We start from the raw sequence: 16,690 nt of genomic DNA, 5'->3' as shown, positions 1-16,690 counted from the left end.
TTCACCTACATTTTCTTTCGTAGTACTTGCAGACAGGATAATACATACATAAGTACAAAACTGAACATTAAAGTGAAAAACTAACATGATACTGAGTACAGAAATACAGAAAGCTGATCCCTAATGCCTGCAAACATAACACTTATAAATGCATACATAATACATGAAAACTAAAAATAAAACTGATAAGCATATTACATAAAACTGATCATTAAGTACTGCTATGTAGTCTAAATCCTAGCCAAGTACGAATTGACCTTCATAGTACATGCTGAGAAGGAATAAATACAGACTTGTGTACTTTAAAGTGAACATAAACAGAAAAGTACAGCACCATACTCAGTAAAACTGATATCTGATTCCAAACACTTGAATACATAATGCTGATACATAATTACAAAGAGAAACTTACCTACATTAATTCCATAGTTAGTTTTATCACCTTAGAACATGCACATAATTTATACAAAACATAATTAAGCACGTAATGCTGATCACTAGGGAAGAGATTCAAACATGCAATTGATCACATAAATACAGATATTTCTTCCCTAAATTTGCATAAAAAGTTGAATATTTATTAAAATTAAGAAGGCAAAAATGACATACCAATAATAATATTCATAAACTTAAGGTGATAACATAAGTTGACCTTGAACCTATTTATCACAAACTTGTAATTTAAATACACGATTAGTAAGTGTAGGAAAAACTCATTGCTGTTGAAGATTTTACTGGCACGATCTGGTCTTGCGAGTCCTAGACCTGTACATTAATTGCAAAAGTAAACATTATAAAGAATATAGGCAGGTTGTTGCCATAGTCCTAATTATCTAAGTTAGTCTTGGGTTGAGAGGTTCGAGGTGTGTGCCCAGATTGATTTAGTGTGATTTATACATTTTATGATTCAGAGCGCTAAGTACTTGATTATTTCTATTTGGGGACACTTATCGTCGTATTAGAGAATACTTTCTCTGACAATGGCTGATTACCGCTTGTAGCTTTTTATTTGCTGTTTTGTTTGTTCTCATATTTGCCGCCCATTGTGGCCAGTAAGCTTGACTTGGCTTTCTTATATGGTACTGTGCCGTGTTTGTGCAGTGGAAGACGTAGTGGTCTGGATCCCCCACCTCTCCACATTGACATCTTTCTGTGTCACTCAGGCTGAATCTATGCAGATAGGTCAGGAATGGGCCATGACCTGTATAAAACTGTGTCTGACTACCACTATTGCAGTTTAACTCTAGCGTTGTTTTTGGGAAGAACATATACGTTCTCCTTCCTGTATCTGCTGTGTCCCATCTGGCTTGCCATCTGTCTATCAGTTGTTTTAGAGTGATCTTTTTGAGATGAGACCTAGGTAATTTATCTGGCAGTTCTGTTCTTGAGACCTCCTTTGCCGCTTCTTTTGCCAGGGTGTCTGCTTCCTCATTGCCTTTAATGCCCACGTGAGCCGGAACCCACGTGAGGCATGGCCTTTCTGATGGTGGAAGACTGAGGAGGATTTTTCTAATTTCTTGGACATACTGGCTTCTACTTTTGTAACCTTTGATTGCGTCAAGGCTAGAGGCAGAATCACTGTAAATAGTAATGTGGAGAAGTCTGTTCCTCTTCACATAATTAATTGCTGCTTTAAGTGCTGCCAGCTCAGCTTGGAATACTGAGTTCCTACTGCCAAGTCTTCTTTTCCATTTATACACAGCTGTATTACCTTTTAGAACGCAGAAGACACTGCCAGTACCCGTCTCGGTTTTTGAGCCATCTGTAAATATAGCTGTGTGGTTATCTTTTGGTGTCACACAGTGGCCTAGAATACACTTTTTTAGATGTGTTTCAGCCGGATGTCCTTGAGTCACTGGCTTGTGGTTTTCAAAGTCTTCAGCAAAGTGGTGTTGTTCCCATAGAACTCCATCCTCACCTAGCCTTAACAATCTTGCAATTAACGACTCCCTTTCCGCTTGCAGGTCTAGAGGAGGAATTCCTGCTAGAACCTGCAGAGCTGTCGTTGAAGTAGTTCTGTAGCCCTTGCAGATGAGCAAGAGTTGCAGCCTTTGCATGGACAGAAGTAATCTACGCATGCTTACGTTGAGTGTATTTCCCCAGATCGCTACGCCGTAGAGAACAATTCTTTCTGTTATTGCTTGGTACCACCTCTTAAGCACCCATGGTGGTGCTCCCCACTGCAGTCCTGTTGTGCGTAGCATTGTGTTTGTGAGTGCAATACATCTTTTCCTGAGTTCTTTTAAGTGGGGAATCCAAGAGAGATTATTGTTGAGGATAAATCCTAGGTATTTTATGTTTGAAGAGCATTTTATTGAGCTACCGTTGAGTCTAATGGTAGGATTTCTTTTCATTACTCTTTTACGCCCTATAAATAGCATGGTAGTTTTTTCTGCTGAGATCGTAAGTTTATGTGTTTGTGCCCACTCTAAGAACCTATTTAGTGCATTTTGTGTAATTTTCTCGATATTCTTTCTTCCCGAAGTTACTAGAAGGAAATCATCCGCAAAAGCCTGCAGATGTATTTCGCTCTCCATCTCAAAAATTTGGAACGCTGAATTAGCTACTAGGTTCCACAGGGTTGGCCCTAGACAGGAACCCTGTGGACAGCCTTTCTCCAGTTTATGCTGGATTATTCCATCGTTTGTAGTTACTTGGACTTGTCTGTCTTCAAGGTAGCTCCTCATCAACTTTAAGATCTGAATTGGGCAGTTGATTGAATCTAATTCTTTTGTTACATCAGGCCACCAGACATTATCGAAGGCTCCCTTTATGTCAATAGATATTACTATTGAGTGATTGTCTTCCTCTCTGTTCTTTTTCAGCACTTTCAGGAGATCTGCTACTGCCTGTTCCGTAGATATTCCTTCACGGAAGCCATACTGTTTTTTTATTAATTACTGAACTTTTATTCAGGAAATAATTTAGCCTCATTAGAATGATTTTTTCTAGAACTTTGCTAATTGTGGGAAGGAGACTTACCGGGCGGTAGGAGGTCGGATCCGAGGGATCTTTCCCCTTTTTGTGAAACAGAGCGATCTCTGCCAGCTTCATATCTTTCGGAAAGTGTCCTACTTTCCAGCATGCTTTGCAGACTGAGTGGATCAGCTCTGGAAACTCATTATGCAATGCCTTGAGTATTATATTGTCTAGGCCATCCGGCCCCGGTGCCTTTTTCCTTGCCAAACCATTTATGATTAGGTCTACCTCCTCTATTGTTGGTGGGAGATAGTCTCCATTTATGGAAGACCAGAATTTTTCCTGAAATTGCGTCCTTATTAATGTATGCGTTTCTGAGTCATTGGCGGGATCATCTGAAGGAAAAACCGTTTTCAGTATTACCGAAAGAATATTTCTTGTATTTGGTGCGTCAGGGGCCACATTCGCAGTCAATTGAGTCGGTCTAAAGACCTTACCTGCGGCGATTTTTTGTATTTTCCCAAAAATTTCCGGTATTCTACTACAGTGTTCCTGCCAGGAGTCGGATTTGGCCTTTATTATCTGTAGTTTGTGCCTTCTTGTACGTCTGCATTTTTTGGTCCCTTTGTATGGAATCTGTTTCTGACTGTGCCAGTCTTCTGAGCGCCCGAACTCTGCTTCTGTTTGCCGTTAGTTTGTCATTCCACCAGGAAAGTTTTTTCTTCTGGCTGGGTGTTTTTTTCTTATACGTTTGTTTTGCTGCACTTGTTAGAGTTCCAATTAAATGCCTGTAGGCATCATCCAGTCCGTCTATGGTGTTGCTTGCTTGGAAGTTGAAAATCAATTGACCTACATAAGGACGAAGCAAATTAAGGAACTTCTGATGTCCTCCATAAGCTGTCTTGAACCTCTGTTTCAGAGTATAAGTTAACTGAGCGCCCATTAGATAGCTGATTATTCTGTGGTCGCTCAGAGAGGGAATGTCCATAACATGCCATTCCGACATTTGATTTGCTAATTGGGAAGATACCATGGTTAAATCCGGCCAACCTTCCGCCCTTATAGTACGAAAGGTGGGCGGTGAGTCTGACGTGTTTATGATGCTTAATCTGTTTGTCATTGCAAATTCTAAAACCATTTTGCCTCTTACGTTTTCCACTCGCGCCCCCCATAAGGGACTTGAAGCATTGAAATCACCTGCTAATAAGATTTGGTTGTTCCCTTTTCTGACGACAGTGCTGATTTCTATTAATAGTGGATCTAATTCCTCACTTGGTGGAAAGTACACATTAGTAATTTGAAGGTGTCCCGTAGTTGTCTCTAGTTTAATGGTAACTGAGTGTTGCGTCTGAGATGTAAGGAGGGGAGATAGTGGACCATTATAAATTATGACAGCCTGTTGAGAGGTTGACTGGAACGTCTTGCTTGTGGGTGGAATTACTGGCAGATGACTATGTGCTAAGTACGGCTCTTGCATGAGGGCGATATCGGCATTTTCCTTTGTCATAATATCCATGAAGTTAAGTGTTGCAGATCTAGCTCTCTGCAGGTTTGCTTGAAGAAACCTGAGTCCTGTGACTTGTTGGCGGAATTGGTTACTGCCTACATCCGTTGTTGCTGTGTTTTGCTGCCTCGTTGCAGTTCCTGTCGGTACACAGGACATTTTGAAGAACTTGCCGGATGACTTGCGTCAAAGTCTGTGCTATTATGCGTATTGGAGTGAACACAATTCGCACAATTTTCCTCTTCTGCCGTACACTCTTGTGTTAAATGACCTGTTCCGCACTTAGTACAGGCTGGTGGGAATCTGCAGTTTTTACTTAGGTGGCCAAAGGTTTGGCAGTTGTAGCAGCGGGTTATTTTTACGTATTCTCTAAACGGACACGAAGTAAATCCAATATAAACCCGCTTGTGGTCGAGAAGCCTGTCTTTGAAATCTGCTGTCACTTCCAGTATCCAATTACAGGTAGTTTCGTCCCTAGGTTTCGGGCCTTTTGGAAAGATAACTGGCGTCCGCGTTTCTGGCAAAAGATCTTCAAATGCTGCTTTTATTTCGTCTGCCGTTATGTCACAGGGTACCCCAAATACTATAAGAGAGCTCCTAAACGGACGGGGAATCCTTAGTTCTAAGTGCTCTGTCAGCACGCTAGACTCTTCAATTACTTTTTTAAGTTTGTGCAGGTGTGTGGCTTCTTTGCACCTAATCAAGAGTTCTTTAGATCTCGTGGCCCTCACTTGCTGTATGTTGATGCCAAGCTTATGAGGTTTGATGTTGTTTAGAACTTGCGCTTTCACACTATATGGCGTGCGCTCTGAATCTTTCCCCTTGATAAGTAAAACGTGCTCAGAAGGCTTTTGCTTGGGAATGGCTGTTGCTTGTATGGAAGGGGGCTTCTTTTTCTGAATCTTACCGGCCACAGTTGCGTAACTCCGGCGGTCTTGTTGTCCTGTAGGATGGTTTTCCTGTAGCTCCGGGACCTTAAAACTGTGCTGCTCTCTTGCTTGAGAGAAGAGACTGGCATTAAGTTGTCGTTCTAGTTGAAGTATTTGTCCCTCCTGTCGTGCAATTAAGATTTCCTGATTAGAAGCTATAGCTAGTATTTCTGTGATATAATTGGACACCGCTTCGTGGTCTGCGATTTTTAGTTTAGAACGGCCTCTGTACTCTGCTAAAAGTGACTTGATGTGCAGAGTCAAAGTGTTAATCCTATCTAATCTGGAAGATGGATGGTCTAATCTCACTGGGCTCACACACCTTGAGCTGGTAGTCCTAATTGATCTAGTTGGGGAGGTTTCTCTTGACCCCATTTAACATGAAATAGTAATATTAACTTAAGAATAAAATACTAAGTGAGTCTCTCAACCTGTTAAATTTCTAATCCTAGCACAGAGTGCTCACTCGTTCGATGAAGAGTAATATTAGCTTAAAAATAAAAACTCAGAGGATCTCTCCACCTGTTAAAGTTCTAATCCTTGCACAGAGTGCTCACTCGTTCGATGAAGAAAGTCGGAGGAACACAAAGCAAATGTAAGAACAGTATATAGCACTGAAGTTACTGTATTTTTTTAGGCGAGAAAACTTCATATGCTTGCAAGAACTAGCGCTAATGGCAGGAAGATGAATACTAATAACGAAGAGGGGAAAAAAACCGTCCGCAGTGCACTATAACATTACAAAATTGGAATAACAAATAGCAACAAACAACAAACAATACATATAATAAGCAACATACAATAAGCAAATTACTACTACAGGTAAACAATAAAATTGTAGTAAAAAAAAAAAAAAGATTAAACAAATTAGTAGACAGTTAATCACGATAAATTCAAAACCAATTGATATTATGCATTCATTAATATATAGTATATATTAACAATAATGAAAATAATAAAAATATTATTAGTTGTTATAATAAGCAAAGTAAAATTATATAAGATAAATTATTGCACATTAATTAAGAATCATTAAGATAAATTAATGCACTCTTGATAAAACCAATATTAGATTAATAAGTCAGCAGAATTTTAACAGTACCTACTATTACAGAAAGATTTATAACAACGCTGAGGATTAGATAATTGCGCTAGAATGTTGTTTGCTATTAGAGTCTGCATTTAGAATAAAATAATTCACGTTGTGAACTGAACTACTTGAATACTTCAGGGTAATTACATTCAGAAAAGTCTACCTTTTGCAGTCCTCCCTTGAATGTGTATAATCCAGACAGTACCAATACAAGTTGGGTAGTTATCTCACATCTAGGAAATGCCGTTATCCTTTCCGCTGAAACTTGAATCCTCTCAAGGTCGAGAATATGAGGGGATTTTTAACGATTCTCAACAGACCCCCAACTTCTGCAAGCACAAAAGAGGCGAGGGGTGAAAACGTTCTTTACAGGGGTCGTATACTTTCTGCAGAGACTTGCCTAAGTAAAGTTTAAATTAAAATGAATAATTAAAATCCTGAAAGCCGTACAGGAACAAAACCTTTATCAGCAAGATCTTCGTTGATCACTGCACATTTGAATATGACTTTCATAAAGAATTTCACTGAAGAAGCACTTGAAATAGATGCAAAACTGCAGGCATGCTTCCTATAGCTGTCAATTACTCGTAAGACGTGATAAATTCAATCAATTGCTAATTATTTATAAACGATGTATATTATCGTCTTAAAATTTACACCTCCGTATTCTTGATAAAGTACTGCAACTACTGATACATGATTTGATGTTCAAGTATCGATGTTTCCGCCTTTATTTAGTAGAAACGTGAGAGCTCAAAAAATGTGACGCTCCCGCCTTGAGACTCTACCGTGGAGTTCAGCGTGAAGGTGCATTTGCCCCTCGCTCCCTATTTTAACTTCGCTCATTTTTCTTGTCTTTTATGCTTGATCAGATAGCCTGGCTCAGTAAAAGTAGGCGGCCAGTGCAACTCTGATTAAAAATCCAGTTTTAACCACGTGCAGTGCTGATAAGGACCACGTGTTTCTAAGACTCCTTCTCCTTTATTTTCTTCTTTCTAGGTATTTCTTTCTCCTGATGAGGAGAGACCTTTAGCTGCCCTCGAAATCGATTGAGTGTTTCATTACATCTACGCTAAATACAAGGTTGTTTTTACGATTTTGATTGTCACATTAGCGTGTTTCTCTTCTAGTCTAAACAAATGTTTATTTCGTTTTCTTGTCATACCATGTTTTTATTTATTATCAGTATCCAATGCTATTTAAAATTCGTACTAATAAATCAAATAAGTAATTACCTTTTATTTAATATATCTTCCAAGATCTTCCACGCCCACCTGCGGCCGAGCGGTAAAGTCGCTGTACACTGGTAGTTCGGTCCGAGGTTCGAATCCCGCGAACGGGCTGGCTGCATGGGTGTTTTCGGGGTTTTCCCCATGTGTAACGTGTATACGAGCCAGTTTCCCTTAGAAAGTCCTCCACGAAGGCATCCCTTCCTTTAGGCAGATAGCCCCACTTAGCTTTGCCATAATTAAATACACCAAATACACACCAAGATCTTCCACACTAAATGCTGAATCAACTGAAACTATAAGTTAAATATTAAAAGTTTGATACTTTAAATAAGATAAATTAGCGTAAATTAGATAAATTAGCATAACTGTCTGAAATGTTCATGCACTCTTTCACGTTCTAGGGTTTGTGTTATGTCTTTGGATAGACAATGACGGACAAAGCGGAAAGAAAATGAATAAATAAGTCAAGAAATACTGCATAAATAGAAAACCCAAGAGAAATTTCTTTATAAAAAATCGACATTTATGAAGTTGAACTGAAATTATTTTCAATTTCAGCTGCGACACAAGAACATAAAAAAAGAGTATTAAGAAGATTAAAAAATATTAATCAAAGTAAACCTTCTTGGATATCTGCTGATCATAATAAAGGGATTTTCTCCAGCATAGGATAAGTGTAATGATTTTCCTATTATTCAGTTAGCATTCCCTTATTTCATTACTCTGAACATGCTACAGAGAATAGTTCCCCCAAATCTGAGCAAACATCGGGAAAATGATCTTGCTATAAAGAACGTTAGTTTTTCTCATTGTAGATAGGGACATTCAATCATTGTTACTTATGAAAGGATTGTAAGGTAAATAATGTCTTTTTATGCAGCACAGTTATTAGCAATATTTTCTAATATTTTATCAGAGTTTATTTCTTTTCAATTCTTTTGATTTCATCTCACCTGCATTTTCTTTAAAACCAGTTATTTTTAGATTGCGTAAATATCCAGAATTTTAAAAATTATTTATCAGTTTACTAATTATTATTAAAAATAATAATTTTCATTAGTATTTTTAGAATATTCATATTTTAAAATCTATACGTGATTTTATTAATTATTATTAGTATTACGTATGTAAACATAACACACACTACAAAATGTGCTAAATATATAAGTAAATTAAAATAATACACAATGCTGCAAAAATACACGAATTTAGTTATGATTAGTTTTTGTAGATTATGGCAAAGCACACTAGGGCTGCTTAAGAGACCTTCGTGGAGGCCTTTATAAGGAAAACTGACTCGAATACACGTCACACATATGGCAAACCACGCAAGCGCCCATGCAGCCAGTCCACTGCCCTGGAATCGAAACCAGGACGGAACTACCAGTTTTCAGTGATTTTACCACTTGGCCGCCAGCGAGTGAAAACTAAATTATGAACAAGTAATTACAATTGTCTACACCTCAGGCTAAAAAGAATACTGGATCTTCCAGTTATTGGCTAGTATGCTGGTGAGAGTAGCATGTGGGAGGTTTATCCTTGATTCCTCATCAAGTTAAAGTCCCTATTTTGTAGTACATTAAACTGGCAGGAATTTTAAAACAAGCATATTCTATAATCCTTTAACAGCTACTTTTATTATTTTTCACTAAAACAGTCCATGTAATTACAACCCCGCATTTCGACATGAATTGTATTAAACCTTTCTTTCTTATTTTTGTGACATCATATATCGTTATTTATTTTAATTATGTCCATCTTTATTACTCACTTTTATTATTTGCCACTTATTTTGTGGTGCGGTTTATTATTGTAAACATCAGTTTTACCGTGAATAGGATTATGTTCATGTCACTTTTTTTAACATTTGGGTAATTTTTGTAATAAACTTTAAGAAACTGTATTTTGAAAAGAGATTGAAGGCTTTAGTTCAATTATGATTATTTGAGAGCTAATTTTTTAACACTGATTTGAATTTTACATGCATGAACTTTGTAAAACTTTTGTTTCAAGAAATTCATGATCATGTATATAAGCTTCTAGAAAATTCTTTTTATGAAAAAAATTTTTAAGTATACATGCACAATTACATGTTCATTCCATTATGTGACATGCATAATTGAATCCCACTCATAACTGGGAATGCATTCAATTATTTGTACATGTGCAATTCAGTATGCGTTTACGAATTGCACATGTTCACATAATTGAATACATTGCAGCTATGCAAATCTTCACAAATGTTGATACCCGATACAAACATTCCTCGTATTTCAACGTTTCTCTAATTATTTTCATGCAGAAAGAAAACCTTATCAAAATTATATTCCAAACCCAAGAGAAATTTTAGTCCATGTTTGCAGTATACACCGTATCCATAAAATTCCTTACTATGCCTTTGTTTTCGCAACCAGGGGTAGCGTAGACAGATACTTCCAAAAATATTTATTGAATAATATTTTTGAATATATATTTGTTGAATAATATAATATCCAAAATAAGACAGATACTTCAAGTTGCAGAAATGTTTTAAATGATGCAAAGATTCATGATTTTATAAATATAAAAGAATAATTTTATATAAATTAGAAGCTAACATTTTATATGTTCCTCTGTATTACAAAAAATAAAACACGGAGTTTGACTCCCTCATGAAACAATTAACCAACACTTAATTTTACAATCTGGGTAATTTACTCCATTTTTATTTGCAATGATGAATTAATTAATAAATAAATTAGAATAACTTGAGGTTGATCCCCCCACGAAATGTCTTCCAATAATAATTTTTTGTTCTAGTGCTGTTATTTATAATTTTGTTGCGTTTGGTATCTCGAAAGAATTTTTATAAGTCTTCAAAGTAAAAAAATACTGTAGTAAAATTCTCTTGAAGTTTTATTACTTTAGAATAATAAATTGTTAAGATAAAAATATTCATTAAAATATAATATTTTTTTTATTTTTAAATAATGAAAGTAATATTACCAGTTGACTACGTTCCAATGCTGAAGCCTGTCAGTATTTTCTAGAACACGAACTTTCTAAGGTTCTGTAAATAAAATATCGATTTTGAAAAAAAAAAAAAAAAAAACTTTCGTTCAATATTTTTGTAAATAATCCGTAGAAATGTTGTCTCACAATATCTTATCTTAGCATCAGAAACCTTGAACTAAATGATATTTTATTCTAATTACATACAAATGCGTACATTTCGTTCTGCTATTTGTGTACGGTTCCTGAATATTAGTCTCGAAAAATTTAATATTAAATATCTCGATCATTTTTTTTCTTACGGAAGTCACACTTTATGCGTTTTATTTTTCTAAATGAGTACAGAATTTTTCTAAATATAAGTCTAGAAACCGCGGGAAATTTCTTAAAAGTTAGATTTTGTATTTTATATAAAATTAAATGCTATAAACTGTACATTTTAAAAAGAAATATGACAATTTGTATCTTGTTTCATATTTAACACATTTTTATAATTGCAGGTATACATGTCTAAGATCAACGATTGAGAAACTAAAGGCCGGGTAAAACTTTTCGTGGACACGTTGTATATCAGCTTAAAGCAACTGATAATAAGCAATAGAAATTGAAGTAATGTAATTAAATTTCCCTAACTGTAGTTTCGAAAGCTAAATAGAACCATCTTAGCATTGTTCTCATGCTGGCAAAGTTTCTTTTTCTTCTTTTTTTCCCCCCTTTTTATGTCATGTCTAATACATCTAATATTCATTTCTTATTACAGTGTGGAAAATGCAATTATTTATCAAACATACTATTATTTTTTTATGCTTGCCAAATATATTATTGTTAAAATTCATATATTATTGATACACTTCAGCAGTATCTTCTTTAATATAATTATTATATACCTCGTGATGAAGATGCTTAAATTGATTGAAAAACTAGTAGTAATTCAACTACCTCGGTGCAAAGGAAGTTCAGTAACCAGTGAAACTTAGGTCACGTTTTCAATGATTTTAACTCGAGGTGAAGAAGCATGGGAAGCATTGTTAAAGTCCCTTGGCAATCCTGTAAAACCCAAGCCAGTACATTCAATCAAAACCTCTGTCACTTTTAATCAAATCGGAAGGAAACGAATTCTTAAGAATTTAATCAGCTTGAGCAGTCAGTGCTCTCTGTTTTTTCGGCTCCTTTTTCATACTCTCACTGCTCATCTAAAACTCTGTTCAGGATCTTCATCCCGGTTCTCCTTCTTTCGAGTTTCGGACAGAGTTGTTTCTAATTTCCTACTTGAAAGTGTTAGAATAGAATTGGTTTAGTTTCCTAAAAGACGACGACAAATCTCTGAACATCCAGTCATCTTGATCAAGTATCCTTTTTGTCTTTCAAGCTGGAGTATTGGGAATTACACGGTCATCTGCGAAATTAAGTTAGGATGCACTTTGCAATTTAAAGCCTCATCAAATGATTGAGTGTTAATCTTCTGGAAACTAAATGTTTTAATGATTTTTTTATGAAACAAATTTAATTTCATTAAGTGGTTGTTAACAAAATTCATAAAAAAATTTTCACATGTTTTTAAATAACTAATTTACGTATTTTTGGTATTAAGCAATTAAATTAAAATCGAGGTATAATATATATGTCTAATTTTGGCAGTCAGGCACTAACATGAAGCTTGGCATGAAATGATGACACAGAAGAAGTTAGCTGTGGGAAGAATGGCAGTAAAGGTCTTAAGCGGCAAGAGAAGAAAAGCAGTCTGATGAACAATGGCGCGAACTCTTCATTTATAGTAGCGGTTACATAACATGCCAGAGTGTTCTCGAAAGTACAGGTCTAGAGAGAAGATCCTGAAATTGCGGAAATTTAATTAAAGGTTGCCTGTTCACGTAGAGCAAAGCCATCGTATTTCTTATATTTTACATATATAGATTTAAATTCTATCACTAGCCAAAATCCCCTTTGACATAGTGATTAATGTGCAAGTACTGCAAACAGAAAGGGCTCATTTTAAATCTCCATGTCATAAACCTCTTTTTAATCGATATTAATATTCTTCAGTTGTAGAGACATTAGGATATTTTTGGAAGCAGAAAAGATGAAAAATAGCAACCGCCTTTGCCGGGAATCGAACCACGGACCTCTGGAATACCGGCCCAGCGTGCAGAACCACTACACCACGAAGAACGCTAGGAAAGCGGGAGAAATACCTTATACAGTAAGTGAATGCGTCGCTGAGATGACTTTCGACCACAGCGGTTAACTAAGTGGATATGCGTACCATCCCAGTTGGGAGATCTGCTATTTGTCGAAATGGGGCCAAAGCAATAATAATAATAATGATTTTTATGAAATTATCCAAGTATTTTGAGTACCATAGTTACTGTGCGCAAATTCTGTAATAGAAACGTGATGTTGAAATTTAAATTATGTACGGATGCCTAATATCATTAAGCATTACAGTCTCCATAGTGATATTGTACAAAAAAAGTCATCTAACTTACTAAATCTGTATGGTACGAATACACTGCAAATTAATTCGATATAGTACCTATAAAAATGCGAAAACAAGGTAATACCCTAAAATTGCATAAATCATATATAATATATAAGCAAATAAATACAAAATATTACTGTGATATACAACTGAAATCAATGCGTTAAGAACCAATACATGAAAACGACTTATGCATATTTCCTGCTATATAGTACTTGGCTGCTTACTGTCCTAATAGAATGCCTTCTTTAGAAAAGAACTAAATGTCGTTAAACAATACTAATTGTTGCAAAAACTTGACCTCAAAATTAACTAATCCCATCTCGTTTACCAGTAAAGAATGAGACCTAAACATGAAAAGATGGTTTTTGTAAATATTTACTGATAATTTATGCTAAAATTCTATAATGTAAGGGAAAATAGTGCTCATCATTTATAGTAAAGTGCATTAGGTGCTCTGTTAAAGTTAACTACAACGAGAAAACGAATTTTGCAAAAAGCCGTTTTTTAACTCCCTACATCAGGAAATATGGTATATTATTAAAATTTATTTTGACCAAAATTATTGTATTCATTTACAGCTGTAATTAATGCTAAATATGTGTTAAGTATATAAATGAATTTCAATTCATATGGGATCTTGCCATTTCCAGAGTCTCTTATTATTATACTAAAGTAACCGATAAACCTCCCTCACGATGAACATTGGCGATATTACTCGTAATATAAGGAGTCTTATAGGTATTTCCGCCATACAAACGTAATATTTTTTGTTACCAATGTTTTTTAGCTCAATTTCTTAAGCTGGTTCTTTATAAGTAAAAGGCATGTAAATTTTTTTCCCTTAAAAATCATTTGCGATGTGGATCACAACATGGTTGAGGGCCAGCAGTCATAAAAATAAACTTGGTGAATTATTTACTTTTGCAACATTTGATTATAATTTTTCACTTATGCCTCTTTAACCTCTACAGCTTTTCCAAATGTATACCATATTTTGGGCACAGAGTATTTATTTTGTTTAGATTCATATAGTGTCCCAGAAATTAATTATAAATCATAAGTTGGTGTTTGTTTCAAAAACTCTCAATTAAAAAAAGCTATTCGAACTGTCTTAAGAATACTTTTACTTGTATATTCCAGAGGAAAAGCATGCTTTATTGGTATGTTGAAAATTATATTTATCTCAATAAAGTTGATATGAAAATCGCCTATTTCAGAGAGAAAAGCATTCAGTGGGTTATTTATCAATTTATTAATACTGATTCCACTTTTATATACCTAGATTTAATTGTTTCGAGGAGTCAAAAGTGTGTAACTCCAGGTTTTCGGAAAATCACAGAGAAAACTGTAAGAAACAAAGGTTGAATATTTAATTTTCTTGCTTTAGTACTCGAAATTATTTTTTATAAATATTTTTATTGAGAAACAAAACAATAGTAAAATGTTTTTTCAATGCCTGCTCCATGAACATTCATCGGGAGTAGCCGAATGCAACAGACATCCGTATCGTTAACGGAAGCTTTGCCCAAGGTATGATACATCACAAGAAAAGGCCAATAGTGCACTTCCTAAAGGGAGAAATAATATCTATCTTACCATCACGAGAAGAAGGCGGCAACACAGCGAAAATTGGCCACACTTTGCTTCCTATATTATAAATGGGAAATCCATTAACTGAATTGAATATTAACTTTTCGTTTTAAAAGTAGCTTCTATACATATATGATTATTTAGTTACTGCAAGCTCTAAGAAAACGGGCTATTTAATTATATTCATTTTTTAGATTTTCTGAGGATATTTTAGTTAGCTTTCTGCATAAATATATAACTAAAATAATTGATGAGCGAACAACTAATTATTTGCAGAAGTTAAGCAATGATTGAAAATCGCTGTTTTAATGAGAAAGCGCTATGGAAAAAGTTTCATAAAAATGATTTTCCTGAATATTTTTTCTATGATCAGTGGTGGTAATGCTGGCCATAGACAAATTTATTAAAAATAGTATTGAAAATGGCTGTGTTAATGAAAAAGCGCTGTGGAAAAAAGTTCTAAAGATAAAAATGATTTTCATGAATATTTTTCTATGGTGATGCTGGCCATAGACAAATTCATTAAGTCCACTACTCAGGTTTAAGCTAAGTTTTTTAGTGAATGCTCTTTTCCTATATGTTGTTAATTTAAAATGAATAATAGTTCCTATATTTTCATCTGAAAATTATAGGAACTTTATTAAAAATAAAAATTTATAATTATCTCCTTTCATACCAAAAATATGAGCAAAATATAGCTCAGTCAGCACATACTGTAAATCTTTTTTCATTTATATTAGCTGTATTATTACTACGAGCTGTTAACATTTCTATGTTCAAATGGAGCCGAAATCGAAAGAGTAGTTTCGCTTTGAAATAATTTTAATAAATTGAACTATTCTCGGGTTATACAAACTAAATTCTAAACACATAATAATGAAACGTATACATACGTAAACATCTGATAATAATCCAATAACACAGTTAAGTTTTGAAATAAGTATTAGAACAGTTATAGGTCAGTTACATTCTAGCGACCGAATTCTATAGACGACAAATCTAAAGCCTGTTGCAGACGCAGGGTACCGAAAAAGTGTAAATTAATTCCAGAAGCATGGAAGTAAACACGAACATATATTAGAACTTTAAGCAATGAATATAGAAATGAACCTAAATGCAACGATAAAATAGCAAAACTCAAACATTACTTTTATTAGCTATTGATCTAATAAAAAAATACATTTTTTATTGATCTAATAAAAAAATATAACAGTAGGTTTTCAAAAGCCCAGATTATGCAGCGTCTGAAATTTAAAATAGTGTAAGAAAAATAATAAATCTGCACTCTGCAACTTTAGTTGTTTTATTTTACTGCAATTTGAAATAAAAATCTTATATTCTTTAAAACCTTGTAGATGTATTCAGTATTTTCACTACCATATCAAAGAATTATCGACTGCAAGTTTCCTTACTAAGCAGTATAAAATAATTGTATAAACTAAAAAAAAAAAGTAAAACAAAACCTAAGCGCCGATTTTAAATTTTTTGAAAAGGTTTTTCTTATCTTTTGTCAAATTCAATACATTATCTAAATTCAATCTTTTTTTTTTTTATTTATTCACGGAAAGTACAGAATTTCGAACAACAAACACTGGAATCCTCTTTGTACTATATTAAAATTTATTGTGCGTTTATCAGTGCATTTAAATCCGCAACGCTTTGATTACAACAAAAACGAAAGGTCGACAAGGTTTTAAATTTGTAATATGTGGTAATTCGTAAAAGTGGCATTTAATTTAGACAGGAAAGTTTGAACTAACGCCTTTCTCATTTGAAGCTTATCTCGTTCACTCTTCATAACGTCCTACGGAATCATATAAATTATATTCTGTGACATCTGATGATATAAAACAAATCGAGATTGCAAACAGCCTGTTAATATTCATTTATGCCTGTAAAAATTCCTTCTCTTATAATAATAGTTTCGCAAAAACATCTTCACAAAAAGCA

The sequence above is a fragment of the Stegodyphus dumicola genome, chromosome 4 (assembly GCF_044657685.1).
Source record: "Stegodyphus dumicola isolate Sdum_Otavi_A_Nest chromosome 4, ASM4465768v1".
Lineage (NCBI taxonomy): Eukaryota > Metazoa > Arthropoda > Arachnida > Araneae > Eresidae > Stegodyphus > Stegodyphus dumicola.
Note: the sequence above shows the minus strand (reverse complement) of the source record.